Consider the following 15,293-nt stretch of genomic DNA (forward strand, 5'->3'; position numbering starts at 1 on the left):
ATTTAAAATATATTTAGTTGGGTTAGGCTAAAATAAATTGCTCTTCTTATAATAAGGTTAGGTAAGTTTTCTAAGATTCTTTTGGTGCAAAATTACAAATTTTTACATTAACATTAATGAAAAAATATATCTTTAAACGTATAAGAGAAATTTTCAGAAAGGACTTAATTTTAAATGAGTTCTTGCTAACTGACCAGTTTTACATATTCGGCACGACATATGTATATATTCACAATTATAAGACAATAGGCAATCAGAATTTATAGTATACTGTATGTCTCTATTCTTTTGTTAACATTACCAGTATACATAATACAATAACTGGTATATTATATACATTACACAATACTATGTACAATATATACGTTACACAATACAGTATATAATAATCTGAGGTCTGTTAGATTCTACTTTTTTTTTAATCCTGGATCAATGGTTCGTATGTTATTCCTGGTCCAATTAACATTACTCCTCACACTGGTACAGAAATGTGTTCCCAGTTAAGGTTGTCAGCAGTTGGGAGTGAAGAGGCTGTGTGGTACTTGTCTGTGGCCGGCAAGACAGTCACTCCCCAGGGAAATTAGCCTCCGTACTAGTCGTTAAAGAGAGGACGGTATTCAGCAGTGCTTACTCCAGCTCTCCCACCGCGGTGAACTGAGCTGCAATGAAGTGTGGTGTTTGAAGCTGTTGGCGACAAATACCTCGAAAGTTCCTTGCAACATCTGCTGCTAAAACCGGAAAACATCTCCTAGTAATACTTTCCAAAGTTCGTGAAAATACCTGATTGTAATACCTTTCAAAATTCCTGAAAGTACCTGCTGATGTTGGTACCTTCTACAAATCCTGCAGATCAGTGACTGAGCTTTAGGCTTAAAACGGAAAGGACCTGGGTTAAATTCTAGGGCTGGGCGAGACGTATGGCCAAGTTTCGTCACACCTGCTGCCCACGTTCACCAAGCAGTGAATAGGTACCAGGGTGCTAGTCGGCTGTTGTGGGTGGCATCCTGTGGATTAGGGGGGGTAGCATACCTTGGTCAGAGTTATGCTTTGAAATGAGCTGAAATGAAGTAGTAATAGTAGTAGTAGAAGACAGCATTTTAACATGTACATTTAACAGTATTTAAATTGCACCCGTTACTCTTAAAAATCTAAAAGCATTAACAGAGTATGTTACGTAGGTACCAACAACATTTGCTCTTGGTATAAATTGTAAAGGACACCTATTACCCATATAGCAGTACTTGTTTCTTAAAAACTTCAATCGTAGTGTACTTAACACACACGTCTGTGGTACCAGCTCCGTACTCTTATAACCTCACACTTCCCACAGTTCCGGTACATTGCTGGAAACTATGCATTTCTCCAGAAACAAGGGGTTAGTAGCGGTTGTCTCCCAGAAACTGCCAGAGGGAGCGGGGTGAGAGGCTCGCCATAGCCTGCCAGTGTGACTGTTTTGAAAGGTGCGGTATATTGTGCCCTGTTTGACCATTTTATTTGCTATCTGCCCTCAACCAACGAGGGTTCTACATAGACATGAAGTGGCGAAGATTATAGTGGTGGGAACAACAAGTGGAAAACCTGTAGTTTAGACACAGGTTTGGTTGATTGACAGTGTGTTGATGTCGACGTGATACAAGGTAAAGTGACATGATACTATCTATCAATCAATCAGGTTTATTCTCTATAAAGATTACAATTCGGGGTTTATATATTATAGAATATTGGTTACAATGTGGGGTTTACATATTATAAAATACTAATTACAGAGAGGGCCACTATCACGCCTAGCATGACTAGGCATTTCGGGCAGACTAAAATTAATTCAGACTATATTGGTACAGATTATGGAGCATGTTGATATGAAGGCTAAGTTCGTAAATTTACCAGTGTGAATGGTTTTGTCTTGGTACGATACATAGTTTCTATTGAAGCTCCTATATTGGAGTATCTCAGGCAAACTTATGACTAGTTTAAGATTTATTAGGTAATAGTTTTATTACGTATTTCTATGTTTATAGTCAATTGGGTGAGTAAGTAAATTGTTGGGAATCACAGATATCGAGAGTAAGCCAGGTTGTTATTTATGTGTATGATACAAGAGAACAGGTGGTTATCATATAGTTAGCTGACGGTGGGGTGTGTCAGGGAGGTAAGAGGTTTTCTAACGATAGTTTTGAAAGTGATGGTTGTGTCTGCAGTTCTAGAGTTTGCAGGTAGGGTGTTCCAGATTTGTTACAGGTCAGGGTGACACGATGTTACTGCTGCTGCACTTCCAGTAACCTTATGTATAACTCTACTGGCTGCTATTATTATTATTATTATTATTATTATTATTGTAGTATTATGAATAATATTTATAATTATTATTTATAATTTAATTATTTTTTATTTCCTAAAGAGGTATGTAGTACCATACATACATACATGAAAAGATACACATGCATACATGTATATTTTGTTACATTGCACCTCAGTGCACCCAAAACATTGAGGTGGAGGGAGCTGGGTTTAAGGGATACGGGGATAAGTTTCTCTATACCCGAAAGAACCCTTTTAAATGATAGCCTACATCATTTTTAGTATTCTAGATTTTTTTGTTTATAACTTGAGAACTCGTCATCCGACCGGCTTCAAATTGGCCAAGCTTGTGTAAGGTAACTAGGGCAAGGTTCATGCAGCTGTGCTTACTCCCAGGTCTTTCTCTTTCATTGAGTTGTGTAGGTTTTATCTTCCGAGTCTTCAGGGAACCTTCCCGAATCATCGTAACCTTTTATTAGCTGGGGTTTAACTCAAACAACCACTTATCTGACCATTTTCCCTTCCTCATTTGTTGGTATTTTCATTAGTTTTATGCTATCTGGTATGTGTTTTGGTGTGTGTGAGGGGGGGGGGGGGTTGAGAGCGAACGAACGAACGAACGAACGAACGAGAGTGCAGAGAAGTGGGTACAATGTCGACAGGTCATGGATCGTTGGCGGACCATTTAATCTCTACCAAGGTGGCCGCTTCCATTGTGACACAGCAACAAGATCAACCTCAAAATCATATTTAATAAACTGATCACTACCATATACTCTGTGAACATTACACTGAAAGAACAAAATCTGTTTTTTCTCTCTCTCATATTCCTTCACCACTGGAGGAGCTTCATATACAAGTCAATAAAATATGTCAGACTGAGTTGGAAGACTTACGGAGGACGTTCAGCCTATTGGACAGTCTGTTGGAATACAGGTCAAAGTTTCTTTCGCTGAAAAGGGTCTCTTGACAAGAAGCCGAAATAGAGGGATCTCTTGCATCTGTATTACCAAAAATTATCATCAATATTTCCACCCGCGTAACACTTTATTAGTGTTCACCCTCACCCCTCTAGGGAGGTTCCTTGATGCTGGTGAGGGCTCTTGTTCTAGGGAGTTGGATCTGTGCTCCAGTTCTCTAAATTAAGCCTGAATGCTTTCCGTCCCCCTTCCCCTTTCACAGGCACTGTATAATCCCTACGGGTTTAGCGCTCCCCATAATAGTGTTCACTTTTAGCATCATTAATCAGCGCTTAATTAGACATTGTCTTCACTAGCCACTCATTCAATGTGATTCATCCTTAAATCTCATTACACTATCAGTAGCTAGGAAAATCTGGTGGTTGGACTGAGCGCCCCTACGTTCAGCCTTGTTATTAAGGTGTGTCAGACGCGCGTTCGTCAGCCTACGCCTACCACTGGTGCAATTAAACTTAACAAGAGTGGTGTAGCGCCTCTTGGAACCACGTCTCTGGAACAAAGGCCCAGGAATGTCAGTTTGGGGTCCTCAGTTCTGTTATTGGTGTGGACTAAGCTTGCTGCCAACCCTAGGAACAAAGTGCGTGTGTGTACTCGCCTAATTGTGGTTGCAGGGGTCGAGACTCGGCTCCTGGCCGCGCCTCTTCACTGAACGCTGCTAGGCCCCCTCTCTCCCTGCTCCCTGAGTTTTATCATGCCTCATCTTAAAGCTATGTATGGTTCCTGCCTCCACCACATCACTCGCCAGACTGTTCCACTTCCTGTGTGTTTGAATTTGGTTGCTTTACTTGCAAGGCTCAAAACATTGCAGATAGGTATTTCACACCGAGGTTTTCAGTTTCTCGTAGTACTTGGTTTACTTAATAATATCAGGGTGGCTAGAAACCATCTTGTGTGTGTTCTCCTTAACAAATGTTTCACTCACATACACCTGACGCCCCTATCCCCCAACCACCACCACAACCATACTCTAGTACCACTGCTTTATACACTGAGAATAGTCACCCTAGCACGCGCGCGCACACACACACACACACACACACACACACACACACACACACACACACACACACACACACACACACACACACACACACACACACACACACACACACACAATAGCATACCCTCCCTCGTCATACCTAGCATATCTATATGGTAGTCAATCTGGGGAATAAATAAATTATATATATATATATATATATATATATATATATATATATATATATATATATATATATATATATATATATATATACGTATATATATATCGCAAACCAAGCGATACAAGATGCAAAACAACCATGAACGCTGCCCTCTGGGGACGTATTCGCGTGGAAACCCTCCTCTTTTCTGCAATTTTGCAAGCTCCTGATGTGTTAATTGCAACACGAAAGGCCTAGAGCTATCATTCTACTCCCCCCGTGGTTGTTTTGCATGTGTGTGTGGTGTTCGATATATTACTTTCATTTGAATATTAATACGAGAGACAGAGGGTTTTATTTTTCATTACATGGTATACAAGGTGGGATTTATTACCGTTTCATACTTCTAATGAGTGTTTTTTTGGTGTGTGTGGGGTTGGTCTTTTGACTCATTTGTGGTTGTGGGGGTTGAATCACAGCTCCTGGTTCCGTCCCTTTAGTACTAGCGACCCTTGTACATGTTCTAGACTTTTGGGCCCTGTTGTACCTGTATCTGAAGCTTCTTCCGCCCCCGTTTCGTCAGTCATTTGTATCCCTGAGACTAAAGAAATATTTCCCGGTGCCTTTTTAATACGTTCTGTTATTTGCTGCTATGTCCACGTGTTCCCACTATATTCTTTTTAAACAATCTGTTGCTCTCCGCCCTTATCTGTGCGTCTGAGTATCTTGTACGTCGTGATTATCTATGAAATCCATTCAGTTTTCTAAGGTAAGTAAAGCTCGGTAATCTTAGCTTTTCCTTACGAATCATTTGTTTCAACCTTGTGACTGTTGTGATCCCTCACTTCTAGACTTTTATTTATTTTTTGGATATCAGTGACCACATGTAAGCTCCGTGCTGGTCTTGTGTAGTTTACGATGCATGTAACATACAATTTGATTAGGGCTTTAAGTGACTTTGTTGAGGTTGCCGAAGGCAGTGCTTGAGGTTCGCCAGTCTTACTTATGTTGTTCCAGTTAACTTCCTCAAGCATGATATGGTTCATGTTTAGAAGATAAAGGTTTTTATCGATGTATCAGAAAGCGAGGTTGAGGGCAGACTTTACGGTGGTCTCTGCAAAGTTACCGAACAAATCTTGTATGTTTACTGTAGACCTCCAAATTCTCTACGGTGCTCTCATACTGAGTTTCTGTCTCTTACTAAGTTCCAGTTCACTCTTCGGTTCCCAGTACCCTGTGAGCCAGAGCATCCAGGAGGGGTTAACCTGTACCCATGTCTGGCACATGGTAACTGAAACCTGTTGCTGCTTCGAACTAGCTGGAGATCAGGGTAATGAACGGCCGGATGCTGAGGTTTGGGATGTTAAACTGACTTCACTTTATAGCAGATGCGTGCCTCTCAGGGACTTCACAGGGCCACAAACATCAGTATAATATGACCTTGGGAAGTGACACTCTTGCTGACTGTCCGTAACTTCAACCTGAATGAATTCTTTATATAGTGTTCAGTCACTGAGTTGACCACACATGCACACGTTCATTAAGAAGTAAAACTCAAAAGTGACTGGGCCACTTAATTCTTACTCCCCATCCCCCCAAACCTCCTTCACCCTTTTCTATCCTTCCCTATCCTCCTCCCCCCTTACCCCTTCCTTACCAGGGCACCAGTCATCGTTCGGTGGTGAGAGGAAGTAGCCCAGAGTAGCTACACTATTTCTCTAAGGTGATCCAACCACTACCAGTGACCACCTCCCAGGTGATCCAACCACTACCAGTGACCACCTCTCAGGTGATTCAACCACTACCAGTGACCACCTCTCAGGTGATCCAACCACTACCAGTGACCACCTCCCAGGTGATCCAACCACTACCAGTGACCACCTCCCAGGTGATCCAACCACTACCAGTGACCACCTCTCAGGTGATCCAACCACTACCAGTGACCACCTCTCAGGTGATCCAACCACTACCAGTGACCACCTCTCAGGTGATCCAACCACTACCAGTGACCACCTCTCAGGTGATCCAACCACTACCAGTGACCACCTCTCAGGTGATCCAACGACTACCAGTGACCACCTCTCAGGTGATCCAACCACTACCAGTGACCGCCTCTCAGGTGATCCAACCACTACCAGTGACCGCCTCTCAGGTGATCCGACCACTCCGTGACCGCCTCTCAGGTGATCCGACCACTCCCAGTGACCGCCACTCAGGTGATCCGACCACTCCCAGTGACCGCCTCTCAGGTGATCCGACCACTCCCAGTGACCGCCTCTCAGGTGATCCGACCACTCCCAGTGACCGCCTCTCAGGTGATCCGACCACTCCCAGTGACCGCCTCTCAGGTGATCCGACCACTCCCAGTGACCGCCTCTCAGGTGATCCGACCACTCCCAGTGACTGCCTCTCAGGTGATCCGACCACTCCCAGTGACCGCCTCTCAGGTGATCCGACCACTCCCAGTGACCACCTCTCAGGCGATCCGACCACTCCCAGTGACCGCCTCTCAGGCGATCCGACCACTCCCAGTGACCGCCTCTCAGGCGATCCGACCACTCCCAGTGACCGCCTCTCAGGTGATCCGACCACTCCCAGTGACCGCCTCTCAGGTGATCCGACCACTCCCAGTGACCGCCTCTCACGTGATCCGACCACTCCCAGTGACCGCTTCTCAGGTGATCCAACCACTACCAGTGACCACCTCTCGGGTGATCCTACCACTACCAGTGACCACCTCTCGGGTGATCCGACCACTACCAGTGACCACCTCTCGGGTGATCCGACCACTCCCAGTGACCACCTCTCAAAACCTGCTCTTCCCCTCCTCCCTTCTCTCCCACACACTTGCCCCTTCTCCCTACCTTTCCCACACACATACACCCGTCTCCCCACACACACACATGCACCCCTCCCCACACATGCACCCCTCCCCACACATGTACCCCTCCCCACACATGCACCCCTCCCCACACATGCACCCCTCCCCACACATGCACCCCTCCCCACACATGCACCCCTCCCCACACATGCACCCCTCCCCACACATGCACCCATCCCCACACATGTACCCCTCCCCACACATGTACCCCTCCCCACACATGTACCCCTCCCCACACATGTACCCCTCCCCACACATGTACCCCTCCCCACACATGTACCCCTCCCCACACATGTACCCCTCCCCACACATGCACCCCTCCCCACACATGTTCCCCTCCCCACACATGTACCCCACACATGTACCCCTCCCCACACATGTACCCCTCCCCACACATGTACCCCTCCCCACACATGTACCCCTCCCCACACATGTACCCCTCCCCACACATGTACCCCTCCCCACATGTACATGTACCCCTCCCCACACATGTACCCCTCCCCACACATGTACCCCTCCCCACACACGTACCCATCCCTCCTCACACATACACATCCATCTTCCCCCCCAACACACACAAGGAAGGAGGGGAGCTCACAAGAAATGACCGAAAAGTATGTGAGGAGCTTAACATGAGATTTAAAGTAGTATTCACAGAGGACACAGAAAGGACTCCAGAAAGACGGAGTGGTGGGGTACACCATCAGGTGTTGGACACAATACATACAACCGAGGAGGAGGTGAAGAGCCTTCTAAGCGAGCTAGATACCTCAAAGGCGATGGGGCCGGATAACATCTCTCCATGGGTCCTGAGAGAGGGAGCAGAGGGCAAATGTAGTCCCAATTTTTAAAAAGGAGAAGCATTAAACTACAGACCAGTATCACTGACATGTATAATATGCAGTCATGGAGAAGATTATCAGAAGAGTGGTGGAGCACCTAGAAAAGAATGAGCTTATCTCCGACAACCAGCATGGATTCAGGGACCGGAAATCCTGTGTCACAAACCCCCTGAAGTTCTATGACAAGGTGACAGCAGTAAGATAAGAGAGAAAGGGGTGGGTAGATTGCATTTTCTTGGACTGTAAAAAAGGCTTTTGACAGTTCCACACAAGAGATTAGCGCAAATCTGGAGGACCAAGCAGGTATAACAGGGAAGGCACTGCAATGGATCAGAGAATACCTGACAGGAAGGCAACAGCGAGTCATGGTACGCGACGAGGTGTCGGAATGGGCAGCTGTGATGAGCGGGGATCTACAGGGGTCAGTTCTAGGATCGGTGCTGTTTCTGGTATATATGAATGATATGACGGAAGGAATAGACTCGGAAGTATCTCTGCAGAATTCAATCGGAGGAGGACCAGACAGGACTACAAAGGGATCTGGACAGGCCTAGTCTAGCAACTGGCTCCTGGAGTTCAACCCTGCCAAGTGCAAAGTCATGAAGATCAGAGAAGGGCAAAGAAGACTGCAGACAGAATACAGCCTAGGAGGCCAAAGACTACAACCCTCACTCAAGGAAAAGGATCTTGGGGCGAGTATAATACCGAGCACATCTTCTGAGGCACACATCAACCAAATAACTGCTGCAGCATATGGACTATTGGCAAACCTAAGAGTAGCTTTCCGACATCTCAGTAAGGACTCTATACACCGTGTACATCAGGCCAGTATTGGAGTATGCAGCACCAGTTTTGAACCCACATTTGGGCAAGCACGTCAGGAAATTAGAGAAAGTGCAAAGGTTTGCTACGAGACTAGTCCCGGAGCTAAGGGGCATGTCCTACGAGGAGAGGTTAAGGGAAATTGACCTGACGACACAGGGGACATGATAACAACATATAAAATACTGAGAGGAATCGACAAGGTGAACAGAGATAAAATGCACCTGAGATGGGGCACAGCGACAAGGGGTCACAATTGGAAGTTGAAGACTCAGATGAGTCACAGAGATGTTAGGAAGTATTTCTTCAGTCACAGAGTTGTCAGAAAGTGGAATATTCTGGAAAGTGAGGTGGTGGAGGCAGGATCCATATACATAGCTTTAAGAAAAGGTATGATAAAGTTCACGGAGCAGGGAGTGACCTAGTAGCTACCAGTGAAGAGGCGGGGTCAAGAGCTATGAATCGACCTCTGCAACTACAATTAGGTGAGTACACATTCACTTCCTCTAACAGCACATAAAACTTCCTTCTAATATAGCAGGTAAAACTTCCCTCTAACATGGCACGTAAAACTTCCCTCTAACGTAGCAAGTAAAACTTCCCTTTAGCTCTTACTTTAAACGCATTATATTCTTCAGCGATGAAAGTGATCTTGCCATTTCTTTTACGTAAAGCCGTGAAAACAATTTCTGAGGAGCGCCGCAGGAAGCTGTGAATGTGGCGGCGGCTGCAGCGGTGGCGGCTGCTGCTGCAGCGGTGGCAGCTGCTGCTTCTGCTGCTGCTGCTGCTGCTGCTGCTGCTGCTGCTGCTGCTGCTGCTGCTGCTAGCAGCGGTAGCCTTGTACTCCAGACCAGTCGACCTTGAGCTTCCACCCTGGATGCTAGTCAAGTCTCCTGGCTCCATGCCTGCCCTCCCTACTCTGTTCAAACTACCTAGTCTGTCACCTCATTCTGTGTAGCCTGAACGGCTAGCTTGATGACAGCTAGCTTGACGGCTAGCGTGATGACAGCTTCAGGTAGAAGAATTGAGACACTTATGCAACATATGGGAATCTTCATTGAAGAAACGTTTCTCCACACAGTGGCTTCATCAGTCCAATACAAAGCATGAAGGTATAAGGAGAGGAGGAATTTGAGGTACTCAGTCACTCAGCCTGGAATCGTTGTGTTCAGTCCATCACTCTTGTAGGAAGTACAACATAGGGCCAGAGAGGTGACTTATATACTGCAGTCAGGTGAGTTGAAGCAGGAGGCGGCGGGATCACAGTGGAACCATCCACTAGTCACTGGTGTAAGAACGTCTTCTTCCTAAGGTTGGACAAGGGTTGAAGAGTTCTTTGTATCAAGATCCCATGATGCTGCAGTGTCTGACAGATGTGATGAATGGTTTTGAAAACCATTCATCATGGGATCTTGATACAAAGAATTCAACCCTTGTCCAACCTTTGGACGAAGACATTCTTACACTAGTGACTAGTGGATGGTTCCACTGTGATCCCGCCGCCTCCTGCTTCAACTCACCTGACTGCAGTATATAAGTCACCTCTCTGGCCCTATGTTGTACTTCCTACAAGAGTGATGGACTGAACACCGATTCCAGGCTGAGGGACTGATTACCTCAAACTACTCCTCTCCTTATACCTTCCTGCTTTGTATTGGACTGATGAAGCCGCTGTGTGGCGAAACGTTCTTCTTTAAAGATTCCCATATATTGCATAAGTGTCTCAATTCTTCAAATTGTCGGTTTTCAAGACCATTCATCACAGCTTCAGGTACTGTAAGTTGCATTCTATGTTGTGTGATGACAGCTTCGGGTACTGTAAGCTACGTTATTAGTAGCGTGATGACAGCTTCAGGTACTGTAAGCTACGTTCTAAGTAGTGTGATGACAGCTTCAGGTACTGTAAGCTACGTTCTAAGTAGTGTGATGACAGCTTCAGGTACTGTAAGCTGCGTTGTATGTGGTATGATGACAGCTTCAGGTACTGTAAGCTACGTTCTAAGTAGTGTGATGACAGCTTCGGGTACTGTAAGCTACGTTATTAGTAGCGTGATGACAGCTTCAGGTACTGTAAGCTACGTTCTAAGTAGTGTGATGACAGCTTCAGGTACTGTAAGCTACGTTATTAGTAGCGTGATGACAGCTTCAGGTACTGTAAGCTACGTTCTAAGTAGTGTGATGACAGCTTCAGGTACTGTAAGCTACGTTCTAAGTAGTGTGATGACAGCTTCAGGTACTGTAAGCTACGTTCTAAGTAGTGTGATGACAGCTTCAGGTACTGTAAGCTACGTTCTAAGTAGCGTGATGACAGTTTCAGGTACTGTAAGCTACGTTCTAAGTAGTGTGATGACAGCTTCAGGTACTGTAAGCTACGTTCTAAGTAGTGTGATGACAGCTTCAGGTACTGTAAGCTACGTTCTAAGTAGCGTGATGACAGTTTCAGGTACTGTAAGCTACGTTCTAAGTAGTGTGATGACAGCTTCAGGTACTGTAAGCTACGTTCTAAGTAGCGTGATGACAGTTTCAGGTACTGTAAGCTACGTTATTAGTAGCGTGATGACAGCTTCAGGTACTGTAAGCTACGTTCTAAGTAGTGTGATGACAGCTTCAGGTACTGTAAGCTACGTTATTAGTAGCGTGATGACAGCTTCAGGTACTGTAAGCTACGTTCTAAGTAGTGTGATGACAGCTTCAGGTACTGTAAGCTACGTTCTAAGTAGTGTGATGACAGCTTCAGGTACTGTAAGCTACGTTCTAAGTAGCGTGATGACAGGTTCAGGTACTGTAAGCTACGTTCTAAGTAGTGTGATGACAGCTTCAGGTACTGTAAGCTACGTTCTAAGTAGTGTGATGACAGCTTCAGGTACTGTAAGCTACGTTCTAAGTAGCGTGATGACAGCTTCAGGTACTGTAAGCTACGTTCTAAGTAGCGTGATGACAGTTTCAGGTACTGTAAGCTACGTTCTAAGTAGCGTGATGACAGTTTCAGGTACTGTAAGCTACGTTCTAAGTAGTGTGATGACAGCTTCAGGCACTGTAAGCTACGTTCTAAGTAGTGTGATGACAGCTTCAGGTACTGTAAGCTACGTTCTAAGTAGTGTGATGACAGCTTCAGGTACTGTAAGCTACGTTATTAGTAGCGTGATGTTACGACTCCACCTCATGTTTCAGGTACAATAGACGAAGATCGAGAATAACATGGCGCTACACTGTGAATGGCTGGATGACATCTTATTGTGCCCCCATAGCCACGGGTAAGCCAGCGGAAGGCCTCGGTTAGATGACCAAATATTCCGGGTCATCATATGATTAAGACCCACGTCAGGAAACACTTGTCCTGTTTCCTGACAATTATTACCTAACCTAATCCATAGCCACCTTTGGACTGGTAGCTTAAAAAACATGATTACAGAGGTTACAGCGTCTTTTAAGGATAGCTATAGTTGCATAATACTACTAATTCCATGTATTACATTCTAGTTACATAACTCATCATTTATATATAGATACAAAGTCAAGACATTCAAGTATCTTATTACCACTCCCGACACTCGACACTGTTTACTATATTAATGTCGTAGAATACAGAAAATTTGGTAAGACGAGGTTTAAACATGTTCATTGGTCATTGGCTAGGTTGCAGTCTCACCATACAAGAGGTTATTCATGTAGCCGGTGTTAACTGTATATGCAGTACAAGGCTTTGATTATCTTATTATTAACAAATGAGTCTGAGAAATAATGTGCTATTATGTGTTCCTGTCTACGTTAACATACTTTACATATGAGTGTGTAGCTGGTCATGATGTCCTTCCATCTCTATCTTTCTTTCCCCCCTCTCTTAATCTCTCTCTCTCTCTCCTTCTCTGTCTGTATTATATATATATATATATATATATATATATATATATATATATATATATATATATATATATATATATATATATATATATATATATATATATATATATACGCTTAAAATTAAGTTCTTTGTAAAATTTTCTCTTATACGTTTAAAAATATATATTTTCGTTTATGTTAATGTAAAAATTAATAATTTTGTACCAAAAAAAATTTAGGAAACTTACCTAATCTTATAACAAGGCAATTTAATTTAGCATAATCCAACTAAATATATTTTAGATATGTTTACAATAATTAATAAACAAACACAATTAAATATATTTTTTCCTTTAGGTTCAGAATGATTTTTTCGAAATTATTGCATACACAAATTTTCCCTTGCCTTATTCGGCAAGAAGAGCGTTGTATTTAAGCCAAAATCACAAGTTTTACCTACTCAGCACGAGACACACACACACACACATGTATGTATATATATATATATATATATATATATATATATATATATATATATATATATATATATATATATATATTGTAAAAACACGCACATTAATGCATACAAACATTGGTGAAGGTAAAGTGGAATGCTGAAACAACATACATATAAAACATCCAAAAATCTTTCATCCTGGGAGAAGGAAGGTTGAGTAATATAATACTGTGATGAGGGAATGCTTGAGAAATAACCTATCAGCTGTAATATCCTCTTTCAGGTAAACTTCCCCGTCTCTCTTCAAGAATAGTTCCCCCTCGCCTTTCTTTCTTAAATAGTTCCCCGTCTCTCTTCAAGAATAGTTCCCCCTCGCTTTTCTTTCTTAAATAGTTCCCCGTCTCTCTTCAAGAATAGTTCCCCCTCGCCTTTCTTTCTTAAATAGTTCCCCGTCTCTCTTCAAGAATAGTTCCCCCTCGCTTTTCTTTCTTAAATAGTTCCCCGTCTCTCTTTTCTTTCTTCAAGAATAGTTTTTTTTTTTTTTTTTTACACAGGGTTTGACAAGGTTAAGGATCCCTAGCTTTATTAACAAGCTATTTACAGGTTAAGGATTCTTAACTTTACTGACAAGCTAAGAGCTGTTACCTACATCAGCTCATTTGAAAGCATTTTTATTGTTATGAGACATACAAGTAGGGAACAGGATGAAGTTGGAGCCATCTGTGTGCCAGCATTTTCATTTGATCAACTGACTATCTCGTTGACATCATTATGCTGTACGAATGTGTTCCAGACTCGAGTCATCCTGGGTATATATGATCTCAGATGAAGTGATGTTCTGGAGAAGGTACAGCCAGAGTGAAGTTGCTGCTTTCTGCCCGTCTTGTGGCATAAAAGCTTGTTTCACGCTGTCCTCGAAGTGGATCCAAGTGTGGTACTTTGACAGTATTGGCCTTCTCCGTCTCTCTTCTTTCTTCAAGAATAGTTCCATATTACTTTCTGTGGCTAAGTGGGCTTCTGTCCAGTCTGTGTGCAGGAAACGTTTTATAAATTGGCGCATGGTAATGCGTCGGTAAACGAACGTTGTAAAATGAATCTGCCTTTATGGTTGTAAGGCTCAAGCTCAGGATTCTTATATATATATATATATATATATATATATATATATATATATATATATATATATATATATATATATATATATATTGCATTAAAATTTCAAAAAAACCTACTTGAGGCAATTGTATTTTTGAGCGTCAAGCGGAGTTGCTATAAGAGTAGTTGAAAAGTCTTGACTCTTGAAAGGCGTCACGGGGGAAATAACTGTGCGAGTAAGCAGATTGCTTCTTAAAGCACTGTGTCCTCAAGCAGAGTGCTTCTTAAAGCACTGTGTCCTCAAGCAGAGTGCTTCTTAAAGCACTGTGTCCTCAAGCAGAGTGCTTCTTAAAGCACTGTGTCCTCAAGCAGAGTGCTTCTTAAAGCACTGTGTCCTCAAGCAGAGTGCTTCTTAAAGCACTGTGTCCTCAGAGTTCTTCTTAAAGCACTGTGTCCTCAAGCAGAGTGTTTCTTAAAGCACTGTGTTCTCAAGCAGAGTGCTTCTTAAAGCACTGTGTCCTCAAGCAGAATGTTTCTTAAAGCACTGTGTCCTCAAGCAGAGTGCTACTTAAAGTACTGTGTCAGCAAGCACAGTGCTTCTTACAGCACTTTGCTCCAGTTTCTTTACAGCATCGCCATTTTTGTTTCTCAGGAGCTAGCCAGGAAGTTCTGCCTTCCCTCAATGTGGAGGCAGAGAGGGAGGATGGTGAGAAGAGAGGATGGTGAGAAGAGAGGATGGTGAGAAGAGAGGATGGTAAGAAGTGAGGATGGTAAGAAGTGAGGATGGGGAGAAGGGAGGATGGTGAGAAGGGAGGGTGGTGAGAAGGGAAGATGGTGAGAAGGGAGGATGATGAGAAGGGAGGATGAAGTAGAGAGGTGAAAGTAGGAGTAACCATATGGAAAGAATAGAAGAAAGTATGAGGGGGAGAGTAAAGT

The 15,293-nt window shown here is 43.6% G+C and overlaps 1 long non-coding RNA gene across 1 annotated transcript in view; it reads left to right on the top strand.

The window, feature by feature from the left end:
- The first annotated feature begins 1,417 nt into the window (after positions 1-1,417).
- LOC138853737 (uncharacterized) overlaps positions 1,418-15,293 on the top strand; it is a 166,319-nt gene continuing 152,443 nt past the window's right edge. Inside the window, exon 1 of the long non-coding RNA XR_011392894.1 lies at positions 1,418-1,637. This is a non-coding gene — a long non-coding RNA (uncharacterized lncRNA). The remainder of the gene's footprint in view (positions 1,638-15,293) is intronic.

Source organism: Cherax quadricarinatus, chromosome 38, assembly GCF_038502225.1.
Source record: "Cherax quadricarinatus isolate ZL_2023a chromosome 38, ASM3850222v1, whole genome shotgun sequence".
Taxonomy (NCBI): Eukaryota; Metazoa; Arthropoda; class Malacostraca; order Decapoda; family Parastacidae; genus Cherax; species Cherax quadricarinatus.